The following is an 11,848-nucleotide window of genomic DNA, read 5'->3' as shown; positions in this document are numbered from 1 at the left end:
GCTTCTGTCATTTGCCTGGGGAAGAAACAGCAGCCCTTCCAAGGAGCCAAAGGGAGGCACGTCTGCAACCACCGTGCCAAGGAATTGTACTCTTCAGCATGTGGCTTCCCTTCTAATAAGTCAAAGGCAGTGTTCCAAGTAAGTTTGTCATGCACATTGGAGCTGCAAAAAATATTAAATAGAGATTTGAATGCCACTGAGTTCTGCTTAGTGGGGTGGAGGGAGAGAGGCAGAGGTGGGTTGTTAGAGATGGCCCTGTCATTTGGCAGCAGCTGATATTATGTGTCATGGAATAACTTAATTTATTGTTACAGGGTTTTATTTTTACTTCCAGGGAGTGGTGCTTGAGGGATTTTCTGCCTCCAAATTCTTCTTCTTCTTCTTCTTCTTCTTCTTCTTCTTCTTCTTCTTCTTCTTCTTCTTCTTCTACAGTAATAAAAGCAGTTTAAAACTCATTCAGCAAGGACATTTCACAGGCTTACATGAGCTACCTGAGGGTCCTAGCTTCAGTTGTTTCCTGTTTGTGTTCACACCGGGGGCACTGAACATGCAAAAGTGTTCTCACCTTGGCTAGAGATGAATTAGGAATGGCGTAAGGACCCCAGTTGGTATGAAGCCGTTCCCTCCAACAGTTCTCCGATGAAAATAGGGATGTCCCATTTCACAATGATAATTCTACTATTTATACCCCACACATCTTGCTGGGTTGCCCCAGCCACCCTGGGCAGCTTCCAACATAGGTAAAGGTAAAGGGACCCCTGACCATTAGGTCCAGTCATGACCGACTTTGGGGTTGCGTCGCTCCTCTCGCTTTATTGGCCGAGGGAGCCGGCGTACAGCTTCTGGGTCATGTGGCCAGCATGACTAAGCCACTTCTGGCGAACCAGAGCAATGCACGGAAACGCCGTTTACCTTCCTGCCGGAGCGGTACCTTTTTATCTACTTGCACTTTGACGTGCTTTTGAACTGCTAGGTTGGCAGGAGCAGGGACTGAGCAACGGGAGCTCACCCCGTCGTGGGGATTCGAACCGCTGACCTTCTGATCGGAAAGTCCTAGGCTCTGTGGTTTAACCCACAGCGCCACCCGTGTCCCTTCCAATATACATAAAAACATAATAAAAAAACATTAAACATTAAAAAAACCTTCCCTATACAGGATTGCCTTCAGACAGCTTGGGGGTTGGATAGCTCCAATAGGGACGTCCTAAGGAAAAGCGGGACAATCTGGGATCAAATCAGAAACTGGGATGGCTTTTCTAAATCAGGGACGTCCCTGGAAAATAGGGACACTTGGAGGGTCTGTATGAAGCTGGTTTGAGGAACAACACATCAGACAGTAGTATCTCCTAACAAGGTATAAGACACAAATGCATTTTAAATAAGGTGGTTGTGTGAACATTTTCCAGCACTGGAAATGCAATGACTGCAGTGAATGCACAGAAGTGTGAACACAGCAATTACAGTGCGAGGGGCATCCAGTTCTGTATTGTGCAATTTATACCCTTAAGAAAAAGTGAGGATTCTTTCTCCTGGCATTTGTTGCCTTCCGGAAAATCTCTGTTGGAACCCTGCATTAAAACAGTGGGAAATTTTCACCCGATGGTGCTGCCTTCCCCACAGACAATGTCATCTCCTTGCAGTCGGTACTGTGACTCACAACCCCAACCTCTCCTTCTTCATCCTGGTTTAAAGCCACTGTGTTACTTGGGATGTAATGTTATTGATTAATCCCCAAATGGCCAGTTCCTAAGCAAAGCATTCTCACACTGGGAGAAAGTGACTATTTCGGAACTGCTAATTACCAAAAGAATGGATGTTTTGTTTGCTTTTGGCCTGCAAAGGAAACTTCATGTAGGAAAGCCTCCTTCACAAAGGAGAAGGAGGGACCGAGAGCAAAACATTATGATTCCTGCTTCCGTAGAAGAAACTGCAGCATGCAGAGCTCTCTCGCCTGGCTGACAATGTCCCTTGTCACTGAGTAATTAATACGGATGTGGGTGATTTCTGCCTTTGTGCGAGATAATGCTGTATGTTCTAGACATTTATCCCCAAATGCTCATAGGCACTGTTTGCAAATCGTGGTTAAGCATTGCATTTGTATTATTTGGGCTGCAATTGCTCACTTTGTATTCCACTTGAGAGCAAAGAGAGTGCAGTGGTTGAGAGGCTGAGCTATGCAGTGGAGGCTGGTCCACGAGGGCAAACTGCCCCATCACCTCAGCCTGTTCTCTGCCAGGCCCCGTCAAATTGCCTGCTTTATTACTTACAACATTTCCAATGGGTGTCCCTCCCTGTGGCTTTCCACTTCTTTAGCCTCAGTATAGCCCCTTGTGGAAGGCAGGAGGGAACGAAGCAATAATTAGTTGGCTCCCCCTGTCACTGGTTTCTCCCTCTTCCTGCCCTACCAGTGCCAATGGGCTGTCTCCACCACTGCAGCATTTAATGCGAAAGTGTTTGGGCTGAATCTTACCACTGCCATCAACTCCCCAAGTGGGCTTCCACTCTTCCTCATCCTCAGTTTGCAACACTGGGTGGGGAGTAAGCATACTGACTTACCTAATCATCATCATCATCAATGTTATTATTTATACCCTGCCCATCTGGCTGGGTTTCCTGAGCCACTCTGGGTGGCTCCCAACAGAATATTAAAAACACGATAAAACATCAAACATTAAAAACTTCCCTAAACAGGGCACCCTTCAGATGTCTTCTAAAAGTCAGATAGTTGTTTATTTCCTTGACATCTGACGGGAGGGTGTTCCACAGGGTGGGCACCACTACCAAGAAGGCCCTCTTGCCTGGTTCCCTGTAACCTTGCAGTGAGGGAACCGCCAGAAGGCCCTCGGCGCTGGACCTCAGTGCCTGGGAAGAATGATGGAGGTGGAGGCGCCTTCAGGTATACTGGGCTGAGGCCGTTTAAGGCTTTAAAGGTCAGCACCAACAGTTTGAATTGTGCTCAGAAATGTACTGGGAGCCAATGTAGGTCTTTCAGGACTGGTGTTATGTGGTCTCGGTGGCCACTCCCAGTCACCAGTCTAGCTGCTGCATTCTGGATTAATTGTAGTTTCTGGGTCACCTTCAAAGGTAGTCCCACGTAGAGTGCATTGCGGTAGTCCAAGGGGGAGATAACTAGAGCATGCACCACTCTGGTGAGGCAGAGACTTTGCAGCAGAGGTTGGTATTAAGGTTTCATTTTCATTCTTGAGGCTGCATTTCCTCCTGGGGAACTTTCTGCAGGGCAGTGGGGGGGAGGGCATCCTCCAATATAAGTATAGGCAGTGCTTTTTTTCTAAAATTCTAAACATTCTAAAATATGTTTAGGGGTACTCTCATTTTGACTCAAGAAAACCACCATTCTATAGTTCAAATAGGGGAAAATAAATACAGTAAATGGACAAAAGTACAGTGGTACCTCGGGTTAAGTACTTAATTCATTCCGGAAGTCTGTACTTAACCTGAAACTGCTCTTAACCTGAAGCACCACTTTAGCTAATGGGACCTCCTGCTGCCGCCCTGCTGCCAGAGCACGATTTCTGTTCTCATCCTGAAGCAAAGTTCTTAACCTGAAGCACTATTTCTGGGTTAGCAGAGTCTGTAACTTGAAGCGTATGTAACCTGAAGTGTATGTAACCCGAGGTACCACTGTATAAAGATTCACAAAATGTTTTTCCTATGTCCCCCCAGGAAAAATCACTGAGTACAGGAGAACAACCTTCTCTGGTCAGTTTCATCATAGGTTGACTCAGAAAATGTTAGAAAAACTAACTGAAGCCAGCATGGGGACAAAGAAAGAAAGATACCTTCACCCCGGTGTGAATCCCCTTTATTACATACACAGCCCAACAACAAGACAACAGGAACCCACAGACAGCATATGAATCAATATGGCTAACTTGACCTAACAACCCCTTTCCCCTCACACACGCAAACAAAATACACTGCGGTCAACTAAAGGCAACCAGCTTTGGCCTGGGTCCCCCAATCTTCTCTCACCGCTAACAAAAAACTACTAAATGGATAGAAACAGGACTTACCCATGTGACACTGACACAAAAACCTCACACATACACTAGGTAGCAGAATGAAAGTTTACTGTCTATAACATTAATGTTTATACTGTCCATAACATTAGTGTCTCACATCAAATATGACTGATCTGTGGAAAGAACTCTATGAACTGAAAGCAGAGATGCTGTATGTACTTTTGTAACAGTGATAAAAGATTTAATAAAACATTTTTTTTAAAAAAAAGAAAGAAAATTAAGAGCTCTCTTCGTAAATTGTGTTTTTTTGGTGTACACCTAAGTTTTTTTTTTTAAGTGCACACCTAAAAAAGAAGAGTATGATTGACAAGCAAGTGCACCACAGGTGCAGTCACTGTCAGAGATTCAGGATTGATTGACTCCCCATTGAGGGTATTTGGTGGCAAACCTGCGTTTGCTCTCCTGGGGCCCCAAACCTCAAAGGTTTAAGCTTGTGTGACTAACGAGCCTTTAGTGGTTTGCTGCTGTTAAGTGCTGCTGACAGCCGGGCATATTGTATGATTTGTGTCAAGGGTGCAGAGCAAAAATAATAATTCTGTTACAGGTAAACCAGAAATTTCCTCTTCTGAATCAATGTTTGCAGCTATCCTTTCTCTTGCAGAATGATAGTGCATTGTGCCTCTGGGCAGCTGCTGGGACTGGTGTATTGGGGGGAAATCTGATCTGGTTTTAGGTAGGAGAATGACTGGTATAAAATATAGTTTCTGTTTACGAGATGTGGCGTTTCTGAGGAAACACTCCGTGGGAGTAATTAAAGGAATGGATGTTTATGCTGTACTCTCCTATGATGGGACTTTGGTGGTCTCCACACAATGAGTGGAAAGTGCTGGAAACGTTATACTGCTGGGTCAATGAGTCTGTTTTCTATATTTAGCATGTTAGGCTATTGCTTTGGGACACCCAAGGCCCCTGGTGGTCCAAAAAGAAGGAAGGAAGGAAAGGAAGGAAGGAAGAAAAGGAAGGAAGAAAGGAAGGGAGGGAGGGAGGAAGGAAGGAAGGAAGGAAGGAAGGAAGGAAGGAAGGAAGGAAAGTAACAGGTTGTGTTAGGTTTATATAACTATAAAGCAAGCCTGCTTGATCTGTATTTCATTAGCTCAGCTGTCACCATCTTGGCTATAACTTTCCATTTTGATGGCTTTAAATTAAATGGTGAAGAAATGACATGCCAACTTGTGATCCTTTTCATATTGCTTCGCATCAGTTGTACATTTCCTCATGTCATCTGGTCATTTTGTCAATCAAGTATGCTTCCCTTTCCTTGGGACCACATATCAATTTTCCCCCAGTGGTGGTGGGGATGTTCTTTGGACAGGAAAGGGTAAATGGAGCCAGAATGACTGCCATTATTTTCATGCCCAAGTCGATAAACATGTCCATTCTAGGGGACCTATCACTGGTCCAGAATATTCTGGTAATATCTGGTGAAAGCCACAGTGGCAGAGGAAACGTTTCGGGCACCTGGGGTGGCGTGCCCAGGAGCGGGGCGAACCACCCATAGGGACAGTGCACGCGGTGCCCAAAGGGACATCCCCCCACTGTCCGCCCGCTGCCTCCCCCCCAGCTGTAGGGCGGCTGAGGCCCCGCAGCACGCCCCGTCCCTATGGGCATCCATATCAGCGCAGCGGTGATTCGCCATGGGGGGATTTTGTCACCCCCCTCAAGGATGACACCTGGGGTGGACTACCCCCACCGCACCCCCTTTCTCCGCCACTGGAGAGCCATTGTGATGTAATGGTTAGAGTATTAGACTAGGACTAGGGAGAACTAAGTTCAAACTGGTGCATGGTTTTGTGCATAGTTTCACATGTGCCTGATGTTATGTAATAATAATAATAATAATAATAATAATAATAATAATAATAATAATAATTTATTATTTGTACCCCACCCATCTGGCTGGGTTTCCCCAGCCACTCTGGGCGGCTTCCACAAAGACCAAAAATACACTAAGATGTCACACATTAAAAACTTCCCTGAACAGGGCTGCCTTAAGATTTCTTCTGAATGTCAGGTAGTTGTTTTTCTCTTTGACATCTGATGGGAGGGCGTTCCACAGGGCGGGCGCCACTACCAAGAAGGCCCTCTGCCTTTTTCCCTGTATCTTTGCTTCTCGCAATGAGGGAACCGCCAGAAGGCCCTCGGTGCTGGACCTCAGCGTCTGGGTAGAACGATGGGGGTGGAGACACTCCTTCAGGTATGTTCTCTGGATAATCCCTGTCCTACTTTAAGGAAATTCAGAAGTTTTGCGTTGGGGCCTAATTCATATTGCTATGGGTTTTCTGTCAAATTGGATGGTAAATCTGGAAGGTCCTCTACTACACGGAAAGATTACAAAGGCATCCTCTCAGCTACAGGTCCTTTTCATTACATTAATAAGTTATCTTCACCAGCCAGGACATGCAATAAAATGGTTACCGCTTGGTACGTGCAAGCTGTTTTAAGCAGCGACCATCCCATGTTTTGACTAGTTATCTAACAGCTATAGTGGCATGTATCTTAATAAGAGTTTGCAGGGAGAAGGAGAAGGTCCCTGTTCCGGGATTAAAGGTTATGTCTACATGGCATGAATCGATAGGAAAGAGACTGTGTTATGGAACCATTTTGTAATTACCGGCAAGGCAAGGTCAAATGGAAGGCTGGACCCAATTTCTCTGTACTTAACACACTGATTTGTGCCAAGATGAGAATCGATAGCCTTCCTCGGGGCTTTCAGACAGAGGCAGGTCCTGCTCTGGAGAAATAATGGAGCGTTTTAAGGTCAAAGCAAAGCCGGGTTGCCAGCATCACCCAAGGCCTTTGTGCACAATTGCTCAAAATGGGTGTCAAGGGCATTTTAGCCTGTGCATCGTCCTCCTGATATTTTCAGTTCTCTTTTTGATCACAAAGCTTCTCCTCCTTACAGAGGGGAGGAGTTGTGAGCAGGAGCCGTTTCCCGCGTTGGCAGGGGGCGTTCCAGCCCCTCCCCAGCTGGCCTGGCTGCTGTGCCATGCCCCCAGGTAGCCAACCAATCAGGTGGAGGCTTGGGGGCGGGGTTTAGCCACTCAAATGTGGCCGCGACAGCACTTCCCTTTCATTCTGCTGCTGGTTTTCGTCGGATCACCCACCCACCCTCCCTTTAGTTCTTTGCTTCGTTCTTGATCTTGCTATGGACCTGTGGTTGGTCGCCTTGGTTGTCCAAGGAGTCTGGTAGGAATTTTTATCCAACTGGCAAATTGGCACCGGCCACTTGGTTTTTCACCTACCGCGTAGCAAATCTTCACAACTTTTGGGTATTGGCTGTTAGGCATTGGAATATGTTTGTGTATTGGAGGGCAGGGTGTGGCCATCACCTACCCCTCCACTTTATGGGTATTCCGGTAAAGGAATCCAGCGGTCGTGGATCCTGTCTGATGCCCTTGCTGGTGGCTAGGGCCATGGCACGACCCCCGGTGACATCAGAGGGAATTTTCAGTTGTATTTGCATAAACAGGCTCCTCCCACTGGTGGTTAACCCTTGTTAGACTCACCCTCCCTCAGGGGATAGAGTCACGCTCTGTTGTTTTATGCAGTGCCTAAGCCAATACCTCTCACATGCTGTAATCAATAAAGTTGTGGCCTTTTTTAGCCCATTAACATAATACACTGCGTCCATGTGTCTTTCTTATCCCCAAGCGGGTGGTGGGTCCTTGAATCACAACATCCAGCTTCTGGGTTTTGGATGTAAAGAAGGCTGGGTGCTTCGGTCTCATCAATGATTCACTGGCCATATGTGGCGTCATCCAGCTCTCTTTCTTCATGCGCAATCTGCACATGGGCAACACAGAATTGTGACACAGCTGGAAAGGAAATATAAATGCGACCCTCTGCCATTTAGTCGCCTATGCTGCTAACATTTTGACACTCTTCTCTCACCAGAATAATCTTCAGGATGCATTGAGGGCCATAGTTAAATTTGCATAAAGGCACTTCTGCATATAAACTTTTCATTAGGAATGTGCGTTAATGCGCAGCGATGCACATATTCTGCAGTGTCAAAAATATGTGCCGTGTGAAATAACTTTTGGTGGGGTTGGGCCTATTGGATGTAATAAGTTGTTTCTTAAAAAGAAATAGACAGGGAAAGGATATTGTAGTGGGGGTCAAAGGACCCTGTTCCTGGGTGACCTAAAAGCCGATAAAATCACTTCCAGGGGTGGAGAGATTTTTTAAAAAAAGTTTATTTCAAGATTAAGCGAGAAAGAGGCACAGAGAATTAACACTTCGGGATTCTGCGCACCATACAAAGTCACGAAGCTCATTTTTATCTGCAAAGTTTCACGTGAACACTGTGTGTTATTGTGGCGTTTTCCTCCTAGGTGGGTCGTAAGGAAAGGGTTAAATGAGTGTGAAGTGATTGGTCAGTGGAAACAGAGGGGAGGAGTTAGAGTGAGAGTTGGAGTTGTGTGGAAGTCAGCTGAGAGTTGGGAGTTGGAGAAGGAAGAGGGAGGAATAGTCTGTGGGTTGGTCGAGTTGTGAGGGAGTGAGAGGAACTGTTAGGTGGAGTCAGATAGATAGTTGGGATAATCAGTTTGAAGTTGTTAGGAACATATAAGACAGTAAAGAAACTAGGATTAAGAAACAGACAAGAAAAATTAACTGAAACCATAAGCTTGTTCATGCTGATAAAAATAAACTTGATTATTTGTTAATGTTAACAACTGTCTGGACTCCGTGTGTACCCGTGCGAAACGGGTTGCTGGCAGCGAAGAAAGCAATTACAGTGGTGGCACAGGGTCAATAGACCATCAAACGTCTGGGGACCCTGTGTGATAGCCACAGTTATGAATATGCATAAGCTGCTTGAGGCATGATCAGCACATGTGTACATTTCATCGGTTACGGAAGCATGCTCCTACCTTCATTAAACAATGCCATGGCAATGGGGAACTTTAAGCAAAGTTGCAATTTTAACTTGGCCTGCTGTTCAGACCAGATCAGCTAGCCGTGACCTTCTATTCTTCAATTACCACTGTCTTTGAGTTCCTCAGAGGAACTCCTAATCCCCAGAGCTGATTTGGGGGTGGCGGGGCAGGAGATGGTGGGAACTTTTGCATGCAAAGCTCCCCTCACAACCTCCCTCCCCTCTGAAAAATAGAGCTAATTGTAATACTGGACTAAACTAGCAGGGCCATTGTAAACATGACTGAGATAATGGATGGATGTAAGTGAAGCACTGTGATCATTTAATTAATCCTGGAAAGATCCCTGCGGGATGCCTGGAGCATCACACTCCCTTTTGGACTCGACGTGGTTACACACTATGCTATGAAGTCTTCATTATCGTTAGAACAACTTCTTGCGCATGGCAAGCTACTGTGTTGGAGAGAAGGGGTCTAGTTTAGCCTTGTCTTCTCCTTGACATTCTCCCCTTGTGTAAAGGTGCAGGTTTTTAAAAACCACACAGGGAAACATTCAGACACCAGATTCGCCCCCCCCCCTTTCTCTGCAGTGTTGCAGCTCCAGGAAAGAGACACCATGCAGCGTGCGATTGATTTTCTCTGCATGCGTAAATCTGCCTTAAGTGCCTTGCGTTGTGGTCTCCCACCATTTATTTAGGAACTGTTCAGTGTGGAGTGGGAGTCAAAACGATCAAATTCCTTTGTTCCCAGGGGAAAATGTAAAATAGCAGGCAGCAGAATAATTTCTGGCAGAGGCAGAATAATAACTTTGAGAAAAGGCAGCATGTTTCAAGACCCTCCATATTTTTGGTGGCTGAGCTGATGCTGCTGAAGGGAGGGGGGTTTTCTTGACAGAACTTTAGAGCTGGAAGGGACCCTGAGGGTCATCTAGCCCAACCCTTTGCAATGCAGGAATCTCAACACATAGTTCCCCCATCCCATTTGAAACCATACCAGATCTTGCTTAGCTTTGCAAAGGTCCTAGTACTTTTATTGCTACACCAGTCGAAGGACCTGTTCTTAGAACTAGTGTATGATCCCTTTTAGCTGTTAGTTTGGTTCTTAAGCCTTTGTATTTTGCATTGAATTGCAGCGATAAACACACAAACAAACAAAGCACATAAAATAAATAAATATTCAATTTTTGCATAAATGTTTATGGGGTCCATTGCACATTCTTCCTCTTCTAGTGGACACCTTAGTAGATGAGCTGGGCTAAACTCATTTCAAAAAGGGTTAGGAGAATGAATAGTTGTATTTTGATACCAGCAATCATTATATCTTTTTTAAAAAATAGATTTTTATCTGATTTTACAGATTCATTCACGCTCAAAATCACAAATAATAAAAATTACACGAGATTTTTCTGAATCTTAGGACTTTCCCCCTTGTGGGTTCTTTAACTAACTTTTCCAACTGCATACTATAAGTCCTTCTAATTTTCAATCCTCCATTGTCTCCAAAATCTAAGTAACATTAGAAGAGTGATTTAAAACCTGCCAAAAAGTTCAAGTGTTTACAGTGGTCTGTCAAATATAATATAATTTTCTCCCATTCTTTATTGGAGTTTTGATCCTCCTGGTTTCTGATTTTCCTGGTCATTCCTGCCATCTCTGCATAATCCAATAGTTTAATCTGCCAGTCCACCATGGTAGGGATCTTAGTGTTTTTCCAACTCTAGGCAAGCAACATCCTTGCAGCTAATGTAGGTCACTGTGTGGAAATGAAGCCATAGAGGGATGCAGGGACCTAGTCTCTGAAAGTCCCTGTTTGCTTGCAAAGTGGTGGAAGGCTCCATCTTGTCTCCTGTGTGATCCACCTTGGTAACTCAGTCAGTAGAGCACAAGACTCTTCATCTATCTGAGGGTTGTGGGTTCGAAGCCCATGTCGGGCAGAAGATTCCTGCATTGCAGGGGTTTGGATAATCCTTGTGGTCCCTTCCAACTCTACAATTATATGACTCCGTTATCTCAGTGGTAGCCATGGGATTATGGGACTCCTAAGTGATGCTGAATTGCCCCCTCCCCTGCCTCATTTAGGCACAAACATTTGATTAAGGGACGTGGGTGGCGCTGTGGGTTAAACCACAGAGCCTAGGACTTGCTGATCAGAAGGTCGGCGGTTCAAATCCCCACGACGGAGTGAGCTCCCATTGCTCAGTCCCTGCTCCTGCCCACCTAGCAGTTTGAAAGCACGTCAAAGTGCAAGTAGATAAATAGGTACCGCTCCGGCAGGAAGGTAAATGGCATTTCCGTGCGCTGCTCTGGTTCGCCAGAAGCGGCTTAGTCATGCTGGCCACATGACCCGGAAGCTGTACGCCAGCTCCCTCGGCCAATAAAGCGAGATGAGCGCTGCAACCCCAGAGTCGGTCATGACTGGACCTAATGGTCAGGGGTCCCTTTATCTTTACCTTAAACACTTGATTATTTGTCCAGAAAGGCCTTTGGGACACAACTGATGATTCTGCCCATCCTGCTGATGTTGTTTTATTCTGGTTTTTATTCGATATTTTTATTTTAACTGGGTTTTTTGTGATTGTAATGCTCCGCATCGTTAGCTCCAGTGCTTCCCCATCAAAAAAAATATGTTTAGGGGTACTCTCATTTTGACTCAAGAAAACCACCATTTTCTAGTTCAAATTGGGAATAATAAATAGTGGTACCTCGGGTTACATACGCTTCAGGTTACATATGCTTCAGGTTACAGACTCCGCTAACCCAGAAATAGTACCTCGGGTTAAGAACTTCTCAGGATGAGAACAGAAATTGTGCTCCGGCGGTGCGGCAGCAGGAGGAGGCCCCATTAGCTAAAGTGGTGCTTCAGGTTAAGAACAGTGTCAGGTTAGGAACAGACCTCCGGAACAAATTAAGTACTTAACCCGAGGTACCA

The sequence above is a fragment of the Podarcis filfolensis genome (assembly GCF_964270895.1).
Source record: "Podarcis filfolensis genome assembly, chromosome: 17".
Lineage (NCBI taxonomy): Eukaryota > Metazoa > Chordata > Lepidosauria > Squamata > Lacertidae > Podarcis > Podarcis filfolensis.
This window is presented reverse-complemented; position numbering follows the sequence as displayed.